At 37.5% G+C, this 10,603-nt stretch overlaps 1 non-coding gene across 1 annotated transcript; it reads right to left on the bottom strand.

Annotated features, from left to right (window-relative positions):
* Positions 1-5,051: 5,051 nt before the first annotated feature.
* Positions 5,052-5,155, bottom strand: LOC130964607 (small nucleolar RNA R71). The gene has a single exon (XR_009080695.1). It is a non-coding gene; the product is annotated as a small nucleolar RNA R71 (small nucleolar RNA).
* Between the last annotated feature and the right edge of the window lie 5,448 nt (positions 5,156-10,603).

Genomic DNA, 10,603 nt, shown 5'->3' with positions numbered 1-10,603 from the left:
ATGGATTGTTGTGTGGTTTTGTGAAACGAGATGCTTTTGAAGTTGATTCTTTTAAAGCTTTGAAATCGGGTTTAATCTGTTGTGAATTGATTTGAGTTGAGTTGATTTTCTGGATAAGAAAGTAGAATGCACTTTAAATTCAGCTTGGTTTACTTTAATTAATTTGGTTTTGGACAAATGATTTATTATTGAACCATTTCTTTAAAGCTTTGGAAATGAGTTATATCGATTGATATTAAGTTGATTTTGAAATGGTATCCTTGAGGTACGCCACTGAGGCGATTGTTGGATTTAGCTTGCTTTAAATTGATTTCTGATTTTGAGCTGTTGAAAAGGAATGAGAAATGGTTTAGTTGGGGCCCGAACCGGGTGGCAAAAGTCCAAGTTTTAGGGGAGGTGTTGCCGAAATTTCTACAAAATCCTACACTTGTTTGTAAAGTTATTTAAAAAGGGTTGGATTTGAGAAATTGTATTATTTGATTTATTAAGAGAATATTTATGTTTTCAAGCTTAATTTATTTACGGAACTTTATGCGTTGAGTTCAGCTTATTTAGAAATGAACTATTTATACAGTTTGAATCACTGAAGGAAAGAATGACGCTCTAACATTGATTTCAATATAAAAAGGAGCTTTTAGTGATTTAAAGGAATGTAGACTTTTGATTGAGTAATCAAGTTTGATGCATTTCGGAGGAGTTAGAAAAATGGGTTCCAAAAAGAAACCTGAAGGTGGTTTGATTTCCAATGAACCGGTTCCGTTTCAAATGAGTTGATTTTTGGACCGGGTTTGAACTTGTGATTTTGTATGATCGGTTTCATAATAAATTCAGTTTTATTTACTTGAACTGAGAATCTATGATTTTAAGAGTTTCAATGAATTTTAAGGAATTTATATAAGTTGACCTTCCCTAAAGACTTGGAACTCTGCCGGAAAACTTTTGTTATAAAATCCCATTGTTGGATGGGTGATTTTGAATGCTTTGAAATAAATCCTTAACTTGCCATGGTTTTGGAAGTTTTGGAAGGAGAATGCCGAGAGTGGCTCTGTTTTAAAAAGGGAACTCACTTTGAGTAAATTTGGCTTATGAGCCTGAGATGATTTGAGAAATGAGATTTCTAAAAGCCAAGGCTAAAAAGAGTCGAAACTTGATTTCAAAGTGAAATGAATTGAGAAAATGATTTATGGCTTAAATGCCGATTTCATGAATTTGATGATTTTGAATGTGGAAGTGCTGTTTTGTTGAGAGCCGGAATAGCTGTGTATGTTTATACATATTGATTGGTTCTGGATTGAACCGTGAGCCGGAATGGCTGTGTATGATATGAATATTGGCTGGTTCTAGAATGAACCGTGAGCCGGATGGCTGAGATGGATGGTGATCCATGGATGAGATTGAATGCATGTTTATGCTGAAACATTGATAAATGTGAATGTTGCACTTCCCCTATCTGAGATACAGGTTTCCCTGGGTAGTAGCAGTGGCTAGCCACCATGTGCTCCAGGTTGACACTTGATACTCTGTTGACCCTATGTCGTAAGTGTGGCCGGGCACTGTGAAAGTCCCGGATGAGCTCGCCCCCGAAATATTCACCAGTGAGGGTGATGGATATGGATCATGTTTATGATCAAGTTTATGATGAGTATAACTCGAGTTGGGGATGCGCGACAGAGGGACAGTCCAATGGTTAGCTACCAGGACTTGTCGGGTTGGCTCTATAACCGACAGATGATATCATCAGCCACTAGGAACAGGCATGCATCATATGCATCTATGTGACATTGTTTGGGTGTGCATATTGTACTTGGTTTGCCTATGTGATTAATTGCTAATTGTCTTACTTGCGATAACTGTTTGTTTGTGCTTGCATCTTCCTATCTGTGTTTGCAACTGGGACTCTGTTGGATTGTGGTTATTTGGTTGAAGGTTAGATGGTTTGGGCCTAGGGCCATGATTGGATTGTTTGGGCTTAGGGCCGTGGTTGGAATGAGATGAACTGATGGTTGATTTCGGTTTTGTGTTTCTGGTTTGGAATAAAATATGAAAAGCTATTTTGGTTCCGCATAGATAAACCGTTTTGAAAGGCTTTTGAGTTTTTGAGAATTGAATGGTTCCTCTTTCAGAAAAGATTTCTGACTTTACTTTTATTGTAAACTGTTGTTTTTGAAAAGAGGCATAGGACGGTTATTAATCACTGGTACGATTTATCTTCATGTATCCTATTACAGTAATTCCCAAAAACCCTCTACTGAGAACCCTTTCGAGGATGATGTTCTCACCCCTTACATTTTTCCCCTTTCAGGATATGGGCGCAGAAGTTACGAAGAATTTATTTAGTTATTGTTGTGATGTTCTGTATTGCTTTAGATTATTAGTTATTGTACCCTCGCCTTTATCTTGATATATTCTGTAAGAGGGATAGGAATTGTATTGGTTAATGTCTGTAATATTATTTATATATATGTATGTATATATATGGATGTACTCTTTATGAGTTTTTGTAAGTTGTATGGTTTCTATGGATGTACGTTATCGAACGAAAGTATTTTTGGGAACGGTATTTGCGGTTTAAAGTTTCAAACAGGCTCATATCTTAGTATTAAATAGTATAAGAGTCGTCGTAATGTCCGAGCTATCAGAGTGGTGCAGCCGGAAGCGTGAGCTTTGGTAGTTAGGGTGTTACATCTGAAACTCCAACTATTGATTTACATGAGTATTTCTATCCCTTTTTATTTTCTATTTTATTATTAATTTTCGAAACCATAAACCAATTTAATCTGCCTAACTGAGATTTACAAGGTGACCATAGCTTGCTTCATACCAACAATCTCTGTGGGATCGACCCTTACTCACGTAAGGTATTACTTGGATGACCCAGTACACTTGCTGGTTAAGTTGAATGGAGTTGTGTCCACACATAGCAGAGAGCCACAATAATAATCCCATATAAAATAAAGAATACAATATTGTGAGTATCACAATTTCGTCCACCAAGTTTTTGGCGCCGTTGCCGGGGATTGTTCGAGTATGGACAACTGACGGTTCATTTTGTTGCTCAGATTAGGTAATTTTCTTTTCAAAAACATTTTTCAAAAATTTTCTTTTCTTTTCGTTTTTTTTTCAAAAATATTTTCGAAAAAAAAATAAAAATCCAAAAAAATTAGAAAATCATAAAAATCAAAAATATTTTGTGTTTCTTGTTTGAGTTTTGAGTCAATTTTCAAGTTTGGTGTCAATTGCATGCTTTAAAAATTTCTCTTGCATTTTTCGAAAAATTCATGCATTCATAGTGTTCTTCATGATCTTCAAGTTGTTCTTGACAAGTCTTCTTGTTTGATCTTGATGTTTTCTTGTTTTGTGTCTTTTCTTGTTTTTCATGTGCATCTTTGCATTCATATTTTCCAAGCATTAAAAATTTCTAAGTTTGGTGTCTTGCATGCTTTCTTTGCATCATAAATTTTTCAAAATTATGTTCTTGATGTTCATCAGGATCTTCAAAGTGTTCTTGGTGTTCATCTTGACATTCATAGCATTCTTACATGCATTCATTGTTTTGATCTAAAAATTTCATGCATTGAGTATTTTTGTTGTTTTTCTCTCTCATCTTTAAAAATTCAAAAATCAAAAAAATATCTTTTCCATATTTTCCTCCAAATTTTCGAAATTTTGGGTTGACTTGGTCAAAAATTTTTAAAATTAGTTGTTTCTTACAAGTCAAGTCAAAATTTCAATTTTAAAAATCTTATCTTTTTAAAATCTTTTTCAAAAATCATATCTTTTTCATTCTTTTTTATCATTTTCGAAAATTTCAAAAACCTTTTTCAAATTATTTTCAAAATTTTTTTCTTATCTTTATATCAAATTTTCGAAAATTAGCTAATAATTAATATGATTGATTCAAAAATTTGAAGTTTGTTACTTTCTTGTTAAGAAAGGTTCAATCTTTAAGTTCTAGAATCTTATCTTGTAGTTTCTTGTTAGTGAAGTAAGTAATTTCAAATTTTTAAATTAAATCTTTTTATCTCTTATCTTATCTTTTTCAAAATTTTATCTTTTTAAAAAATTTGATTTCAAAATATCTTATCTAACTTCTTATCTTCTTATCTTTTTAAAATTTGATTTCAAATCTTTTTCAATCAACTAACTAACATTTTGTTTGTTTCTTATCTTTTTCAAAATAACCTAACTACTTTTCCCTCTTCAATTTTCGAAAATACCTCTTTCTTTTTCAAAAATTCTTTTTAATTAACTGATTGTTTTAAATTTTAATTACATTCTATCTCTAATTTTCAAAAATCACTAACCCCTTTTTAAAATTATTTTCGAATTCTCTTCCTCTTTTCTTATTCTATTTAATTATTTAATTACTAATACTTCTCTTCACCTCTCTTCATCTAAAAAAATCCGAATTCCCTCTTCTACATTCTTCTCCCCTTTCTTCTTCTACTACCATAAAGGAATCTCTATACTGTGACATAGAGGATTCCTCTTTCTTTTCTTGTTTTCTTCTCTTTCATATGAGCAGGAACAGGGAAAAAGGCACTCTTGTTGAAATTGATCCAGAACCTGAAAGGACTCTGAAGAGGAAATTAAGAGAAGCTAAATTAAATTATTCTAAAGGTAACCTTTCAGAAATTTTCGAACAAAAGAAGGAGATGGCAGCCGAAAATAATAATAATGCAAGGAGAATGCTTGGTGACTTCACAAAGCCAACGTCCAAATTTTATGGAAGAAGCATCTCCATTCCTGCCATTGGAGCCAACAACTTTGAGCTGAAACCTCAGCTAGTTGCATTAATGCAACAAAACTGCAAGTTTTATGGACTTCCATCTGAAGATCCTTATCAGTTTTTAACTGAGTTCTTGCAGATCTGTGAGACTGTAAAGACGAATGGAGTTGATCCTGAAGTCTACAGACTCATGCTTTTCCCTTTTGCTATAAGAGACAGAGCTAGAATATGGTTGGATTCACAGCCCAAGGATAGCCTGGACTCCTGGGATAAGCTGGTCACTGCCTTCTTGGATAAATTCTTTCCTCCTCAAAAGCTGAGCAAGCTGAGAGTAGATGTTCAAACCTTCAAACAAAAAGATGGTGAATCCCTCTATGAAGCTTGGGAAAGATACAAGCAGCTGACCAAAAGATGTCCATCTGACATGTTTTTAGAATGGACCATATTAGATATATTCTATTATGGTCTCTCTGAATTTTCGAAAATGTCATTGGACCATTCTGCAGGTGGATCTATTCACCTAAAGAAAACGCCTGAAGAGGCTCAAGAACTCATTGACATGGTTGCAAACAACCAATTCATGTACACTTCTGAGAGGAATTCCGTGAATCATGGGATACCTCAGAAGAAAGGAGTTCTTGAAATTGATGCTCTGAATGCCATATTGGCTCAGAACAAAGTGTTGACTCAACAGGTTCATATGATCTCTCAAAATCTGAATGGATGGCAACATGCATTCAACAGTACTAGAGAGGCAGCTTCTGAAGAAGCTTATGATCCTGAGAACCCTGCCATGGCAGAGGTTAATTACATGGGTGAACCCTATGGAAACACCTATAACTCATCATGGAGAAATCATCCAAATTTCTCATGGAAAGATCAGCAAAAGCCTCAACAAGGCTTTAACAATGGTGGACGCAACAGGCTGAGCAATAGCAAGCCATATCCATCATCTTCTCAGCAACAGACAGAGAATTCTGAACAAAACACCTCTAATTTAGCCAATATAGTCTCTGATCTGTCAAAGGCCACTTTCAGTTTCATGAGTGAAACAAGATCCTCCATCAGAAATCTGGAGGCACAAGTGGGCCAGCTGAGTAAGAAAGTCATTGAAACCCCTCCCAGTATTCTCCCAAGCAATACAGAAGAGAATCCAAAAGGAGAGTGCAAGGCCATTGATATAATCAATATGGCCGAATGCACAAGGGAGGAGGAGGACGAAAATCCTAGTGAGGAAGACCTCCTGGGACGTCCTTCAAGCAAGAAGGAGTTTCCTATTAAGGATCTAAAGGAATCTGAGGCTCATATAGAGACCATAGAGATTCCATTAAATCTCCTTCTGCCATTCATGAGCTCTGAAGACTATTCTTCCTCTGAAGAGGATGAAGATGTGACTGGAGAGCAAGTTGCTCAATATTTAGGAGCTATCATGAAGTTGAATGCCAAGTTATTTGGTAATGAGACTTGGGAAAGTGAACCTCCCTTGCTCATTAATGAACTAGATACTTGGATTCAGAAAATTCTACCTCAAAAGAAACAGGATCCTGGCAAGTTCTTAATACCTTGCACCATAGGCACCATGAGCTTTGAAAAAGCTCTATGTGATCTGGGGTCAGGGATAAATCTTATGCCACTCTCTGTAATGGAGAAGCTGGGGATCATTGAGGTACAACCTGCCTTGTTCTCATTATAATTGGCAGACAAGTCATTGAGACAAGCTTATGGAATAGTAGAGGACGTGTTAGTAAAGCTTGAAGGCCTTTACATCCCTGCTGATTTCATAATCTTAGACACTAGGAAGGAAGAGGATGATTGCATCATCCTTGGAAGACCTTTCCTGGCCACAGCAGGAGCTGTGATAGATGTCAACAAAGGTGAATTAGTTCTTCAATTGAATGGGGAACACCTTGTGTTTAAGACACATGGCCATCCCTCTGTGACAAAAGAGAGTAAGCATGAAGAGCTTCTCTCAGTTCAGAGTCAAGAAAAGCCCACACAGTCAAACTCTAAGTTTTGTGTTGTGAGGCCACAACCAAACTCTAAGTTTGGTGTTAAGACCCCATATCCAAACTCTAAGTTTGGTGTTGGGAATATACAACATTGACCTGATCACCTTGTGGCTCCATGAGAGCCACTGTCAAGCTATTGACATTAAAGAAGCGCTTGTTGGGAGGCAACCCAATTTTATTTATATAATTTTTATTTTATTCTAGATTATTGTTATTTTGTGTTTTATTAGGTACATGATCATGAAGAGTCACGAAAAAAATCAGAAAAATTAAAAACAGAGTCAAAAACAGTAGAAAAAATTCGCACCCTGGAGGAAGCACAGGCTGGCGTTCAATGCCAGTGAGATGCATCTGGCTGGCGTTCAACGCCAGAACAGAGCATCATTCTGGCACTGAACGCCAGAAACAAGCAACATTCTGGCGCTGAACGCCAGGAATGTGCCCAGAGAAGAAAAGCTGGCGCTGAACGCCAGTAACAAGCATGAAACTGGCGTTCAACGCCAGAAACATGCTTTACATGGGCGTTGAACGCCCAGAATGTGCACCACACGGCGTTTAAACGCCAGAATGGTGTGCAAAGGCAATTTACATGCCTATTTGGTGCAGGGATGGAATTCCTTGACACCTCAGGATCTGTGGACCCCACAGGATCACCTCAGGATCTGTGGACCCCACAGGATCCCCACCTACCATATTCCCACCTTACCTCCTAATCCTAGTTTTTGTGATTACTCTTTCCCATGTCACACTTCCCAACACTCTTCACCAATCACCTCAATTCCTCTTCCCAATCACCCCCTTCACCACTCACATCCATCCACTCTTCCCCATGAACCCCACCTACCTTCAAAAATTCAAAAACATTTTCCCACCCATTCCCACCCTACATGGCCGAATACACACTACCCCCTCTCCCTATAAATACCCTTCCATTCTCCTTCATTTTCACACAACACAAACCCCTCTTCTCCCACTTAGCCTAACCTACATCTCTCCCTCTCTACCATATTCTCTTCTTCTTCTTCTTCTCTTCTTTCTTCTCTTGCTCGAGGGCGAGCAATATTTTAAGTTTGGTGTGGTAAAAGCATAAGATTTTTGTTTTTCCATTACCATCAATGGCACCTAAGGCCGGAGTATCCTCTAGAAAAGGAAAAGGAAAGACAAAAGCTTCCACCTCCGAGTCATGGGAGATGGAAAGATTCATCTCCAAGAGCCATCAAGACCACTTCTATGAAGTTGTGGCAAAGAAGAAGGTGATCCCTGAGGTCCCTTTCAAGCTCAAGAAAAATGAGTATCCGGAGATCCGACATGAAATCCGAAGAAGAGGTTGGGAAGTCTTAACCAACCCCATGCAACAAGTCGGAATCTTAATGGTTCAAGAGTTCTATGCCAATGCATGGATCACTAGGAACCATGATCAAAGTATGAACCCGAGTCCAAAGAATTATCTCACAATGGTTCGGGGGAAATACTTAGATTTTAGTCCGGAAAATGTGAGGTTGGCGTTTCACTTGCCCATGATGCAAGGAGATGAACGCCCCTACACTAGAAGGGAAAACTTTAATCAAAGGTTGGACCAAGTCCTTATGGACATATGTGTGGAAGGAGCTCAATGGAAGAGAGACTCCAAAGGCAAGCCAGTCCAACTAAGAAGACTAGACCTCAAGCCTGTGGCTAGAGGATGGTTGGAGTTCATTCAACGCTCCATCATTCCCACTAGCAACCGATCTGAAGTTACTGTGGATCGGGCCATCATGATTCATGGCATCATGATTGGAGAGGAAGTAGAAGTTCATGAGGTCATCTCCAATGAAATCTACAAAATAGCCGACAAGCCTTCACCCATGGCACGGCTAGCTTTTCCTCACCTTATTTGCCATCTATGTTACTCAGCTGGAGTTATCATAGAAGGAGACATCCTCATTGAAGAGGATAAGCCCATCACCAAGAAAAGGATGGAGCAAGCAAGAGAGACCCTTCACGGTTCTCAAGAGGTGCATGAGGAAGCTCATCATCAAGAAATCCCTGAGATGCCTCAAGGGATGCACTTTCCTCCCAACAACTATTGGGAACAACTCAACACTTCCTTAGAAGATTTGAGCCACAATGTTGAACAACTAAGGGTGGAACATCATGAGCACTCCATCATTCTCCATGAAATAAGAGAAGATCAAAGAGCAATGAGGGAGGAGCAACAAAGGCAAGGAAGGGACATAGAAGAGCTTAAGAACATCATTGGTCCTTCAAGAAGAAGACGCCACTAAAGGTGGATTCATTCCTTGTTCTTTATTTCTTTCTGTTTTCGGTTTTTAATGTTGTGTTTATCTATGTTTTGTGTCTTTATTTCATGATCATTAGTATGTAGTAACTATGTCTTAAAGCTATGAATAAATTCCATTAATCCTTCACCTCTCTTAAAAGAAAAATATTTTAATTCAAAAGAACAAGAAGTACATGAATTTCGAATTTATCCTTGAATTTAGTTTAATTATATTGATGTGGTGACAATACTTTTGTTTTCTGAATGAATGCTTGAACAGTGCATATGTCTTTTGATCTTGTTGTTTATGAATGTTAAAATTGTTGGCTCTTGAAAGAATGATGAACAAAGAGAAATGTTATTGATGATCTGAAAAATCATGAAATTGATTCTTGAAGCAAGAAAAAGTAGTGAAAAAGAAAGCTTGCAGAAAAAAAAAGTTGCGAAAAAAAATAGAAAGAAAAAGAAAAAGCAAGCAGAAAAAGCCAATAGCCCTTAAAACCAAAAGGCAAGGTAAAAAGGATCCAAGGCTTTGAGCATCAATGGATAGGAGGGCCCAAGGAAATTAAATCCAGGCCTAAGCGGCTAAATCAAGTTGTCCCTAACCATGTGCTTGTGTCATGAAGGTCCAAGTAAAAAGCTTGAGACTGAGTGGTTAAAGTCGTGATCCAAAGCAAAAAGAGTGTGCTTAAGAGATCTGGACACCTCTAACTGGGGACTCTAGCAAAGCTGAGTCACAATCTGAAAAGGTTCACCCAGTTATGTGTCTGTGGCATTTATGTATCCGGTGGTAATACTGGAAAACAAAGTGCTTAGGGCCACGGCCAAGACTCATAAGTAGCTGTGTTCAAGAATCAACATGCTTAACTAGGAAAGTCAATAACACTATCTGAAATTCTAAGTTCCTAGAGAAGCCAATCATTCAGAACTTCAAAGGAAAAAGTGAGATGCCAAAACAGTTCAGAAGCAAAAAGCTACAAGTCCCGCTCATCTAATTATAATTAAAATTCATTGATGTTATGGAATTTATAGTATATTCTCTTCTTTTTATCCTAATTAATTTTCAGTTGCTTGGGGACAAGCAACAATTTAAGTTTGGTGTTGTGATGAGCGGATAATTTATACGCTTTTTGGCATTGTTTTTAGGTAGTTTTTAGTAAGTTCAAGCTACTTTTAGGGATGTTTTCATTAGTTTTTATGTTAAATTCACATTTCTGGACTTTACTATGAGTTTGTGTGTTTTTCTGTAATTTCAGGTAATTTCTGGCTGAAATTGAAGGACTTGAGCAAAACTCTGAAAAAGGCTGACAAAAGGACTGCTGATGCTGTTGGAATCTGACCTCCCTGTACTCGAAATAGATTTTCTGGAGCTACAGAACTCCAATTGGTGCGCTCTAAACGGCGTTGGAAAGTAGACATCCAGAGCTTTTCAGCAATATATAATAGTTCATACTTTATTTGGAAATTGACGACATAACTTGGCGTTGAACGCCAAGTACATGCTGCTGTCTGGAGTTAAACGCCAGAAACACGTCATGATCCGGAGTTGAACGCCCAAAACACGTCATAACTTGGAGTTCAACTCCAAGAAAAGCCTCAGCTCGT

The sequence above is a fragment of the Arachis stenosperma genome, chromosome 2 (genome assembly GCF_014773155.1).
Source record: "Arachis stenosperma cultivar V10309 chromosome 2, arast.V10309.gnm1.PFL2, whole genome shotgun sequence".
Taxonomy (NCBI): domain Eukaryota; kingdom Viridiplantae; phylum Streptophyta; class Magnoliopsida; order Fabales; family Fabaceae; genus Arachis; species Arachis stenosperma.
The sequence above is the reverse complement of the archived record's forward strand: the minus strand, read 5'-3'. Positions and strand labels throughout refer to the sequence as shown.